The sequence below is a fragment of the Anneissia japonica genome, unplaced genomic scaffold (assembly GCF_011630105.1).
Source record: "Anneissia japonica isolate Jap-2015-1 unplaced genomic scaffold, ASM1163010v1 scaffold251325_len469956_cov165, whole genome shotgun sequence".
Taxonomy (NCBI): Eukaryota; Metazoa; Echinodermata; class Crinoidea; order Comatulida; family Comatulidae; genus Anneissia; species Anneissia japonica.
The window spans coordinates 43,719-55,706 of NW_022730291.1; the positions used below are offsets into that span (position 1 = coordinate 43,719).

Consider the following 11,988-nt stretch of genomic DNA (forward strand, 5'->3'; position numbering starts at 1 on the left):
TTTATGAATGGTGAACTTCAATATAAGAAAAATGTACATGAAATTTATAATAAACATGCATTGCTTTTTACATTTGGTAGTGTTTATTTGTACAAAGGATACTTACATTATACAATAATAACAAAACAGCAACGTAGATCGCATCTATAATAATTTAAGTGACATTATAATTGGTCCTTTAATTGTGCCTATGTTGCGTAGCCTATTAAGAGCCACAGACACTAATTTTGTTTAAGTTGAGTCTCAACTTATATCTTTGTGTACACTTTTGGCACAGCAAATGTAGACTTATTTACACGGTAGCCCATGCGTAATTCCAAGGTTTTCAAATTGTATCGACCTGTGACCTGTACTTATCTTGAAAATACCTGCTTCATTTCATACAATGTTTTAAAATTGAAAATGTTCATATCATCGATATATATATATATATATATATATATATATATATATATATATGTATGTATGTATAAATATGTAAGATTATATATAAGAATAGACGATGAAAGCTTTGTGTCTGAAAGCTTTGGTTTCTCTCTCTTTCTCTTTATTTAACCATGTAAACATATGTATTAATTACGATACTGTATTAATATTCAAGAAACTCTATTATAGTCGTAAAATAACAATTCCAGTATTGTACGAAATCAGGCATAAAACATCGTTAATGCAATTCGATTATCACAAAATAAAGTGTTTACGTTTGTTTGGCCGACTAACGAAGACAGTCAACAATAGGTATTTAATGAATAAATGCATGGTCGTCTACAGAACTATGCAACGAGGCTAAGATTATTCGTATAATTATCTCGAATCAACCTACAATTCATATTTACATTGTCACTTTTTGCAAAGTCAATCCAATTAGGCTTGTGTGTTGTTGTTTTTTTTTCCTTAATTTTTCTACTCGACTCCCCGCGCGGTTATTTGTCAAATAGAAAAACAGCTATGAAGCGTTTAAATAATGCTTTTGATACTAATATTTTCGAATTAAACAATATTAACAATAGGATTGCAGCAAAGCCGTAGGCGATGCAAGCTATTATCCACTAAAGTAAGACTATCAACAAATTACTTTGATCAAGTTGGAGAAATCAAATATAAATTCTGATTTCGTCTCCAGAATTCATCGCACGATTATCAACTTATGGCTGAATGTATAATTCGGACCCCGGGGTGTCTATGCTACGGAATATTAACAATTTACAATTCGCATCGCTATCCTTTTTTTTAAACTAAGTATTCGACGACTATGTCTCCCGAGGTAACGTATTCATCCAGCACTTACAATATTAGAGATCTAACTAAGTTATTATGGTAATAAAGGCTATGTTATTGCATATCACCCGAGGTGGGCTAATTCGTATTCAATTACCACTTAATAAGGATCGTGTTGAGATATGAAATGGATACTATTATAGCAAAATCAATCAACTTCTTTTACGTACTTTAACTATATACGTTATATTTTTTTTTATATCGTGTCTGATTTACTTACGAAGTTGTAGATATGTATCTAGCGGTCCGGTAGGAAAATGTTCAAGACGTATTGACGAGCTGTCATCTACATCTAAAACAATACGTTAATGTGACAGATAATTTCAAAAATATTAACAATTGACATTAAATAATAATATAGACATGATTTAATGTCCCGAATTATTTATTGAAAAAATGTAAAATTTAAGTAATATTATTTTGATGTGTTTTTATTTTACTTGTTAATATATTTCCATATGAAATTGATATCTTTCACTTTTTCCATCAATTAAGTTTTATCGTTAGAATGGTGTGCTATAATCACAGTAATATTTTGAAATATTATATTTACATTTTAAAATTAAATAGGCCTAATCATACCTTTCTTATTTTAACTGATTTCTTTATTTAAAATACATTTCAAGCTGATGATAACTATTAATCTCGGTTTTTAACCATTCTCACTATCGTCTGGTAATATGTTTATATGATGTACTTACTGAATAAAATAATTGAAAAATGAAGATAAAATAAAATTCCTACTCTACTCTAATACAAAAGTACTTATTGTAGTTTTTGTAGCACATTTGCTATGCCAAAAGTACTAATTTTGTCTGTCTGTTCCATTTATTCGTTATTTCAAAAGAATAACTTTAGTATCCCACCATTTTTATGTGGGTAATAACATATTACTCAATTCTTATACAATGTTTGAAATAAAAACACCGGTAGAACTTTAAAGACTAACTTCAATTATTGATTACATAAGCTTTTGCCAGCAGTCTATGCTGGCTTCATCGGGTGCAGCTGATGAGGGTAGACTGCTGGTGAAAGATTTTGTAATTAATAATTGAAGTCTATACAGTTTTATTGCATACGTCTACACGGCTCCGAAAGGTCCACTGATTAAACTCAGATAAGATAGTATAATACATACTCCAAGCATGGAGAATATTTTATTTTCTCCAAGCTCCAAGTATCGAAACGCACGCCTCTACACGGCTCCATCTAATATTCTATATAATGTTAAAATTAACCCAAAACAAGGCAAAATTCCTCATTATATTTATATTAACAAATTTACGCCAGTTAGGCCTTCCTTAAGTAAGGCTGATCCCTATTATATTATAAGGAAGGGACTCGCCAATTGCCACAATGCATTCACAGAATTCTATAGGCCTAAAGGCTAACCATGCTAAATGTTAAAACCTAAAGCACAAAGCCGGGAAGGTCCCATTGTACGTGTAATTCTTCCAACAGAATAGACATATTCTCTTAACGTCCAGGGTAATTTTGGATAACATGTCCTTTAATGCAACAATGTAAGGGCTAAACACTTGCACCAAACTTAACCATTTATATCGAATAATACAAATCAATTGCAGATTTGGTTGCCTTTTCATGGGAAATTTACCTAATCGATCGTGAAAGGGTTGTTTTATCCCTCGGCTATTTTGTCACAAAGTTCCGATGTGTTGATTTCAAAGGATGTTCTTTTCGACTGAATGCTCTGAACGCTCTTTTGCAGCCTCGACTATAGAACATCCCCGATCGAAATCAATAATAATAATAATAATATTAATAATAATAATAATAATAATATATAATATAATAATAATAATAATTATACAATAATATAATAATACATAATAATATGTAAAAAATTATATGTATATATATATACATATATATATATATAACATCATATGATATTTTACACAATTTAAATAGTACTAATATATAATAATATCGATATAAACAATAGCATAAATTAGAAATAATTTAAAATGAGGCAGAAGACATGAAAAACGATACATCCTTATAAAAGTAGCAAAATTGAACACGCGCACATGAAGTAAATAATACTTAGGCCTAAATCACAAACTTTCTTGTTGAAGTCGATTTATATATAGGCACTTGAGCATTTATAAATATAATTTATAAACGAAATTGTAAATACTAAGAAATATCAGATAACAGTGAAATTTCACTCTTCCCTGGAAATATTATTAGGTATTATTGTTTAGGCGCCCGCGTATTATGATGCTACAAGCCTACCAACCAGAATTCAGCGTGTAACTAGTATTTTTGGCTCCCAGGTCGAAAAGAATTGAAACGACGACCCTTTCCAATTCGGAGGTATTTTGTTTTGAGCTCGTTGTTGTTGTGGTTGTTAATTGATTAAAACAAGGAAATTAAACTTGTTCATTTTGGTGCCTCCTTAGTTCGGCGCCCCGGGCACGTCACCTGTAGGTTATATTACGCCTCTGCTTGAATTAATATAGAAGCATTGGGTTGTTGAAATTTAAATATTCGTTGCATAATTACCTTTAAAAATACCGCTCACTCATTACTTAGCTGAATGCATTTACATTCATTAGGACGATTAAATCATTAACGCTTTCATGTCACTGCGAAGGTGTTAAACAGGGAGTCTAGACCCCAATGACATTTTAGGCCTAACAGGTCTATTAACTTAAAAGAAGTTGAACACCAAAAATACAACTCATATTATTTCTAGGATAATCAAGTTAGTAAATACGGTAAATCAAGTATAATACGGCTGGTAAAGAAGTGATTCAGACGGGCAAAAAAAAAAAAGAAAAAAAAAAAAAAAAGCTAATGCATCTTCTAAGCTCCACACATTGGATGTTGTTGCTAAGTTCCTATATAAATACAGCGTGGACGTGAGTGTTAGTGGGACACGTGCGTGTACTTTGTTTAATTGGTTTGTTGAGTTTGATCAGATGCGGGAAACGAACCATGATGTAGAGTTATAGGCCTATTCAGAATGTGCGGTTGCAACGCTCCAACCTAGTTGTCACCATTATAATGATAAAATGCGCTTATCGTCCTTATACAAAATATTATCTTGAGTTCGATTTTAATTATGTTGTAGGCGACGCGACTGTTTAATAATAATAACATCACTATTCTAACGCCCCACCAATCAAAAAAAAAAAAAAAAAAAAAACCCTAATGAAACCTAATTTCAAGCAACATAACATACAGCTATATTGATAGTATATTACTTTAACATATAATAATATCCCAGCAATAGAAAGCCTGATAAAGATAGTCGTGACGTATACTAGCCTGAATTGACCACAACCAGCCATTGTTTTATATGGACCACAGTACCAGTAGTAGAAGAATAAGCATTCAGTTTCCCCAGTGGCTCAGTCGGTTAGCGCGCCGTACTTATAAACAGTACATGGCTTCGCCTTTACTACTGCTTAGGAAATGCGGAGGTCGAGAGTTCGATCCTCTCCTGGGGAACTATTCTTTTGACGTTTTGTCTAAAAGGTTTTTTTTTTTTTTTTTTTTTTTTTTTATTTATTTTTTGGCCCTTCTTCGACCCCGAATCCGACCCGATTAGCGTCGATCTCACAACTACTCGAATACCGTAACCTTCACACCACCAGAGTTTGGTGGTGGGATAGAAGCAATGTATTCGTAACGTTGGTACTGGCACTGTACGTGTGCTGCCGGGGGACCCAAGCAAGTTATACCAAGGAAAAATGTTATAATATAATAATAATAATAATAATAATAATAATAATAATAATAATAATAATAATAATAATAATAATAATAATAATAATAATAATGATAATAATATTTATTATTATTATAATATTATTATAATGTTATTATATTATAATAATTTATATATAAATATTTACAATGTATCACCAAAGAAAGGTAAATACAGTGTTCGAATAAAGGACATAATAATACATCGTGGAACATGATCTCAACGAATGTATTCCTATAAATGAACAATTACTTTATTCATTTATAGGAATGTATTCCTATAGCCTGTATAGGCCTATAGTGATTCAAAAAACTACTGTAGTATTCGGAGTACTTTTACATTTATAAATTATCTTACAAATACTCAAATATCTTAACGCTCACCCGAGAGTCAGGTGTGATAAAGGACAATGTATTCGTAACATGTCGGAACTGCAGCTGCAATTGGGCTACTCTGGAGCCCAGCCAAAATTTGCAATAGGATGATAAATACTAAAACATTACTTTACTCGATTGAACTTATTCAAAATATTAGAACTTAAGCTCAGACTTGCATAAATAAATTACTCTTTATACAGTTTGGTACTAATCACCCTGACTTGTTTGTTCAATTCCTTGAAGAAATTATCAATAAATAATCATATTTAAAACACATACCAATATATACATACACTAAATAGACCTAATATGCATTAGTGTACCTGTAATAAAACGTTTCAAATGAAAGGTGAGAGTTAAGTGAAGTAAAGCTTAAAATATAACCAAGTAATTATAAGTAATATAAGTATGAAATACAAATCACAATAGTATGATTGCACTATTTGAAACGCGCATTGGATGCGGTTTAAGAATAAAAGAATTCCCAAATACCCCTCTGGCAAGAAGTATATATGCATCATATGAAATACATTTGTTATTCATTAAGATTAATTTGCTTACGGCTTAATGTTAAGTACGTAGCATACACAATGACAATATATTTGGGAGAAATAGTTTATTAAGAAAAGTTAGTCTATTTTTGATAGTCGTAGTTTTAGCGTGACTGAGATCTACATAATATTTGTATTGACAGTATAGATCAAATTACCTTTTTCAGTATGTGTGAAGATTAGCTTATATACACTGATACAGGACTATTTAGTATTCTTCGAATGATCAAATGATGATTACTTTGCTGTTGGTGTCTCGACCAAGATCAAGCCATTATTATTATTATTGTTTTTTTATTTTTCTCTGAATATTAACTTTTAACCAAACACTCAGCTAAAAAAAAAAGCTGTTCCCCAGGAGAGGATCGAACTCTCGACCTCCGCATTTCCTAAGCAGTAGTAAAGGCGAAGCCATGTACTGTTTATAAGTACGGCGCGCTAACCGACTGAGCCACTGGGGAATCTGAAGCTTCGTATCATAATAATTTTTGTAGTACTTCAGATATCTATAACAAACTTGTTATATATTATTCTTTCACTCCTTTTGATATTCATTTCATTGTTTCAAGTAGATTTATTCAGTTCACTCAGATTTAAAGTACAACAAAACAAAACAAAATGACTATACATACAACGAAACAAATGACAACATTATCTGAATGAACCGAGGAATAAGACCATGTAAAAAAAAGTTGTTGATTGTCCCCTCCCTACTTACAAAAAATCCCCCACCAATTTTTGTTTTCTTCTTGTCTTTTAATTATTATTTTCGCCAAAACTCACGAAAATGTTATCTATCTGCCCATCATTCAACTTTGGATAGGCCTAGGCTTTATTTTTTAATTTTTTTTTTCAATTGTTTGTTCGTATAAATTATTTAAAGGTATATTTCAAATTATGTCGTTACATTATTACACAAGTTGTATACTGGTGTGACGTGTGGGTTGCTGTATTTGGGAACGGGTATTGTAGGATACATCTACTATCTTGGTAACTCTTTACCAACCAAAAGTAGGAGGCCTACGATACAAAACAAAGACATGGAGAGTTACAGTTTCTGTAACTCCCTTTCTGGGTGCTCCCATCGTCGATGGGTCTGGCCTTCCGGCACCCATTCTTCACATATTGTCATATATACTGTGTACTTGTTACTATTTGATGTTACGAAATATAATTATACTATTTTCGTTATTAAGTTTTATGCTTATGTATTATTTGTATTCAAGTGCAACTCCAAGTAGTAGCCTATGAGGCTTTTTAGCTATGGCCTAACCCTTTTTTTAGTTGTAACTGGTCAGCCACCATTTACGTAGGGCCTTGTACTCCATTTGGGATTCGAAGACTTGGCATGTATTAAAAAAAAAGGACGATCAACAACTCTTTTTTTCTACATGGCCTAACCAAAGAAGGATTTAAAATAAGCTTATTTCTATTGAGGTCCTTAATACAAGCAGAGAACATAGACAATTGCAGGAAAGAGGTTCAGAATAAAAAGTGAAAAAAAAAATGAAATAAAATAAGAATTACAATTTTAAATCATAAAGACAGGATGGTTATAGACCTACAATTTAAATATTCATATAAATATTTAAAAATATTACTATTTTAGATTGAAAGAAAAAAACATACTTCGAAAAATTATAATTCCGAATAACAATATGATTGATCTACAATGTCGAATAATTAGGGGAAAATATAATAAGTAACTTTTAACTGACCACATCGCCATAATCAACAATGGATGAAAGAAGACAGCATTCCCACTTTTTATGCCTTTAACAACAATACAAGGTGTCAGGAAATAGTTGCATAGTTAATTTGTCAAACAACAGCTGGCCAACTTACTCAACGTAAATGCGTTTCTTTTTCATCATGGGAACAAATACTAACAAATCACACTGACCTTTATGATACTGGTTTTGTGGTGTAGTGGTTATCGCGTCTGCTTTACACGCAGAAGGTCCCTGGTTCGAGCCCGGGCGGAACCTGGTTTATTTTATTTGAAAAAATCTACTTTCTTTTATGCGTAAAGTTTCTCTGATAAATAAGTAACAAAATAAACAAAATATTGAAACAGATCCAGTTATCCTAATCTTCCTGGAATAATATATTCTTGGTACTGTACATTATATAATTTAATAGGCCAAATCTTTGTGATCGCGTAATGTAAACTGTGTATCTGGGCTTAATGTGTTAGAAGCGCTTCACAACTTTGCAAAACCCAAATTAAACCTGTGAGTTGATTAATTTTGACATACAAACGTGTACACGTGTTTCAAAACGTACACTCGCTCACAGCGTACGTAATTGAATGCTGATTGGTCATTTCGTCACCCGAAGTCAATGCAAGACCCCCCACAACGATTAAAGCCAGGCTTAGAAAAATTAAACGCGGTGGCGCGCCAGGCCTAGTTACTATAGGAAACACAGCCCGGCTTGAGATAAGCCACCTAGTGCAGACTGGCAGGTGGATAAACCCGGCTCAACTCACCCGGTGATTTGAGCCAGGTTTATCCACCTAGTCTGAACTAGGCGTTAGAGTTAATTTTTGACAGGGATACGAAAGGTTTCGTGGTGTAGTGGTTATCACGTCTGCTTTACACGCAGAAGGTCCCCGGTTCGAGCCCGGGCGGAACCTGTGTAGGCCTATATTTTTTATCATTAAAAAACTCTACTTTTAGTCTTTATAAGGTTCTCTGATAATTATTTAAATTCGAAATAAAATACTGAAACAGATCAAACTGTTCTAGTATTCCTGTAATAATGTTCTTGTAACACTAAGATATTTGTTATTGGCCATTGTTTTTGTGATCGTGTATTGTAATAATTTCGACAGCGTTCGAAGCTCTTAAAAATTTCGCATAATCCAGATCAATCCGTGACTTAATTACTTTCATGACAAACACACAAAAGGTTTCGTGGTGTAGTGGTTATCACGTCTGCTTCACACGCAGAAGGTCCCCGGTTCGAGCCCGGGTGGAACCTTTATATTTTTCCTTTTATTTTTCATTTAAAACACTTTACTTTTACTCTTTTTAAAATAGGTTTTTCTGATAACTAAATAATAAATTATAAATGAAATACTGAAACACATCAAGTTGTCCTGGTATTCCTGGAATAATATTCTTTGTACATTAAGATATTACCGTATAGGCCATTGTTTTGTGATCGTGTATTGTAATACTTTTGACACGGTTCAAAGCTCTTAAAATTCCGCATAATCCAGATCAATCCTGTGACTTTATTACTTTTATGACAAACATACAAGGTTTTTCGTAGTGTAGTGGTTATCACGTCTGTTTTACACGCAGACGGTTTCCGGTTCAAGCCCGGGTGGAACCTGTTTTGTTTTCCTCTAAAACTCTACTTTTAGTCATTTCATTTCATTCAGTAACATTTATTCAAATCGAAATATGTGAAAGTAAACAATTAATAGCTATAAATTAATCATAAGGTTCTCTGATAAATATCAATATTTAAAAAAACAATACTGAAAATCAAGCTGTCCTAGTATTCCTGGAATAATATTCTTGGTAATATTAAGATATTATTATAGCATTATTGTAGTGGTTATCACGTCCGCTTTACACGCAGAAGATTCACGTTTCGAGCCTGGGCGGAACCTGTTTTTTGTTTCTTTTTTTCATTTAAACTTTTTTCATTTAAACTTTGTTTCATTTAAAACTCTACTTTTAGTCTTTATTAATCATAAGGTTCTCTGATTATTAATTATATTCGAAACAAAATATTGAAACAGATCAAGCTGTCCTAGTATTCCTGTAATAATATTCTTGTTACATTAAGATATTTATTATTGGCCATTGTTTTTGTGATCGTGTATCGTAATAATTTCGACAGCGTTCAAAGCTCTTAAAAATTTCGCATAATCCAGATCAATCCGTGACTTAATTACTTTTATGACAAACACACAAGTGGTTTCGTGGTGTAGTGGTTATCACGTCTGCTTTACACGCAGAAGGTCCCCGGTTCGAGCCCGGGTGGAACCTTTATATTTTTCCTTTTTTTTCATTTAAAACACTCTACTTTTACTCTTTTTAAAATAGGTTTTTCTGATAACTAAATAATAAATTATAAATGAAATACTGAAACACATCAAGTTGTCCTGGTATTCCTGGAATAATATTCTTTGTACATTAAGATATTACCGTATAGGCCATTGTTTTGTGATCGTGTATTGTAATACTTTTGACACGGTTCAAAGCTCTTAAAATTCCGCATAATCCAGATCAATCCTGTGACTTTATTACTTTTATGACAAACATACAAGGTTTTTCGTAGTGTAGTGGTTATCACGTCTGTTTTACACGCAGACGGTTCCCGGTTCAAGCCCGAGTGGAACCTGTTTTGTTTTCCTCTAAAACTCTACTTTTAGTCATTTCATTTCATTCAGTAACATTTATTCAAATCGAAATATGTGTTCTCTGATAAATATTAATATTTAAAAAAAAAATACTGAAAATCAAGCTGTCCTAGTATTCCTGGAATAATATTCTTGGTAATATTAAGATATTATTATAGCATTATTGTAGTGGTTATCACGTCCGCTTTACACGCAAAAGATTCACGTTTCGAGCATGGGCGGAACCTGTTTTTTGTTTCTTTTTTTCATTTAAACATTTTTCATTTAAACTTTGTTTCATTTAAAACTCTACTCTTAGTCTTTATTAATCATAAGGTTCTCTGATTATTAATTATATCCGAAACAAAATACTAAAAACAGATCAAGCTGTCCTAGTATTCCTGTAATAATATTCTTGTTACATTAAGATATTTATTATAGGCCATTGTTTTTGTGATCGTGTATTGTAATAATTTCTACAGCGTTCAAAGCTCTTCAAAATTTCGCATAACCCAGATCAATCCCGTGACTTTATTAATTTCATGAGAAACATACAAGAGGTTTCGTGGTGTAGTGGTTATCACGTCTGCTTTACACGCAGAAGGTCCCCGGTTCGAGCCCGGGCGAAACCTGTGTAGGCCTATATTTTTTATCATTAAAAACTCTACTTTTAGTCTTTATAAGGTTCTCTGATAATTATTTAAATTCGAAATAAAATACTGAAACAGATCAAACGGTCCTAGTATTCCTGGAATAATATTCTTGGTACATTAAGATATTATAGGCCCTAGGCCATTATTTTTGTGATCGTGTATTGTAATACTTTCGACAGTGTTTTAAAGCTCTTCAAAACTTCGCACAAGCTAGATCAATGCTACTCTGAGTTAATTATTTTTATAACAGGAATAGAAAGGGTTTCGTGGTGTAGTGGTTATCACGTCTGCTTCACACGCAGAAGGTCCCCGTTTCGAGCCCGGGCGAAACCTTTATATTCCTTGTATTTCATTTGAAACTCTATGCTTTTACTCTTTATTAATCATAAGGTTCTCTGATAATTATTTATATTCGAAATAAAATACTGAAACAAATCAATTTGCCATTGTTTTGTGATGTTGTATTGTAATACTTTTGACACGGTTCAAAGCTCTTTAAAATTCCGCATAATCCAGATCAATCCTGTGACTTTATTACTTTTATGACAAACATACAAGATTTTTCGTAGTGTAGTAATTATCACGTCTGTTTTACACGCAGACGGTTCCTGGTTCGAGCCCGGGCGAAACCTGTTTTGTTTTCCTTTAAAACTCTACTTTTAGTCATTTCATTTCATTCAGTAACATTTATTCAAATCGAAATATGTGAAAGTAAACAATTAATAGCTATAAATTAATCATAAGGTTCTCTAATAAATATTAATATTTAAATAAAATACTGAAAATCAAGCTGTCCTAGTATTCCTGGAATAATATTCTTGGTAATATTAAGATATTATTATAGGTCATTATTGTAGTGGTTATCACGTCGGCTTCACACGCAGAAGATTCACGTTTCGAGCATGGGCGGAACCTGTTTTTTGTTTCTTTTTTTCATTTAAACTTTTTTCATTTAAACTTTGTTTCATTTAAAACTCTACTCTTAGTCTTTATTAATCATAAGGTTCTCTGATTATTAATTATATTCGAA

The 11,988-nt window shown here is 32.2% G+C and overlaps 8 non-coding genes across 8 annotated transcripts; 7 read left to right on the top strand and 1 right to left on the bottom strand.

Moving 5' to 3' along the window:
* Window positions 1-4,647: 4,647 nt before the first annotated feature.
* Window positions 4,648-4,758, top strand: Trnai-uau. The gene is made up of 2 exons: window positions 4,648-4,685; window positions 4,723-4,758. It is a non-coding gene; the product is annotated as a tRNA-Ile (tRNA).
* A 1,537-nt stretch (window positions 4,759-6,295) lies between these two features.
* On the bottom strand, window positions 6,296-6,406 carry Trnai-uau. Its single transcript has 2 exons — window positions 6,369-6,406; window positions 6,296-6,331 (listed from the first exon to the last, which is right to left on the bottom strand). It is a non-coding gene; the product is annotated as a tRNA-Ile (tRNA).
* Window positions 6,407-7,860: 1,454 nt separating this feature from the next.
* On the top strand, window positions 7,861-7,933 carry Trnav-uac. The gene has a single exon. It is a non-coding gene; the product is annotated as a tRNA-Val (tRNA).
* Window positions 7,934-8,510: 577 nt separating this feature from the next.
* Trnav-uac lies at window positions 8,511-8,583 on the top strand. Its single transcript has one exon. It is a non-coding gene; the product is annotated as a tRNA-Val (tRNA).
* A 274-nt stretch (window positions 8,584-8,857) lies between these two features.
* Window positions 8,858-8,930, top strand: Trnav-cac. The gene has a single exon. It is a non-coding gene; the product is annotated as a tRNA-Val (tRNA).
* A 949-nt stretch (window positions 8,931-9,879) lies between these two features.
* Trnav-uac lies at window positions 9,880-9,952 on the top strand. Its single transcript has one exon. It is a non-coding gene; the product is annotated as a tRNA-Val (tRNA).
* Window positions 9,953-10,864: 912 nt separating this feature from the next.
* Trnav-uac lies at window positions 10,865-10,937 on the top strand. The gene has a single exon. It is a non-coding gene; the product is annotated as a tRNA-Val (tRNA).
* Window positions 10,938-11,218: 281 nt separating this feature from the next.
* Trnav-cac lies at window positions 11,219-11,291 on the top strand. Its single transcript has one exon. It is a non-coding gene; the product is annotated as a tRNA-Val (tRNA).
* Window positions 11,292-11,988: the final 697 nt, after the last annotated feature.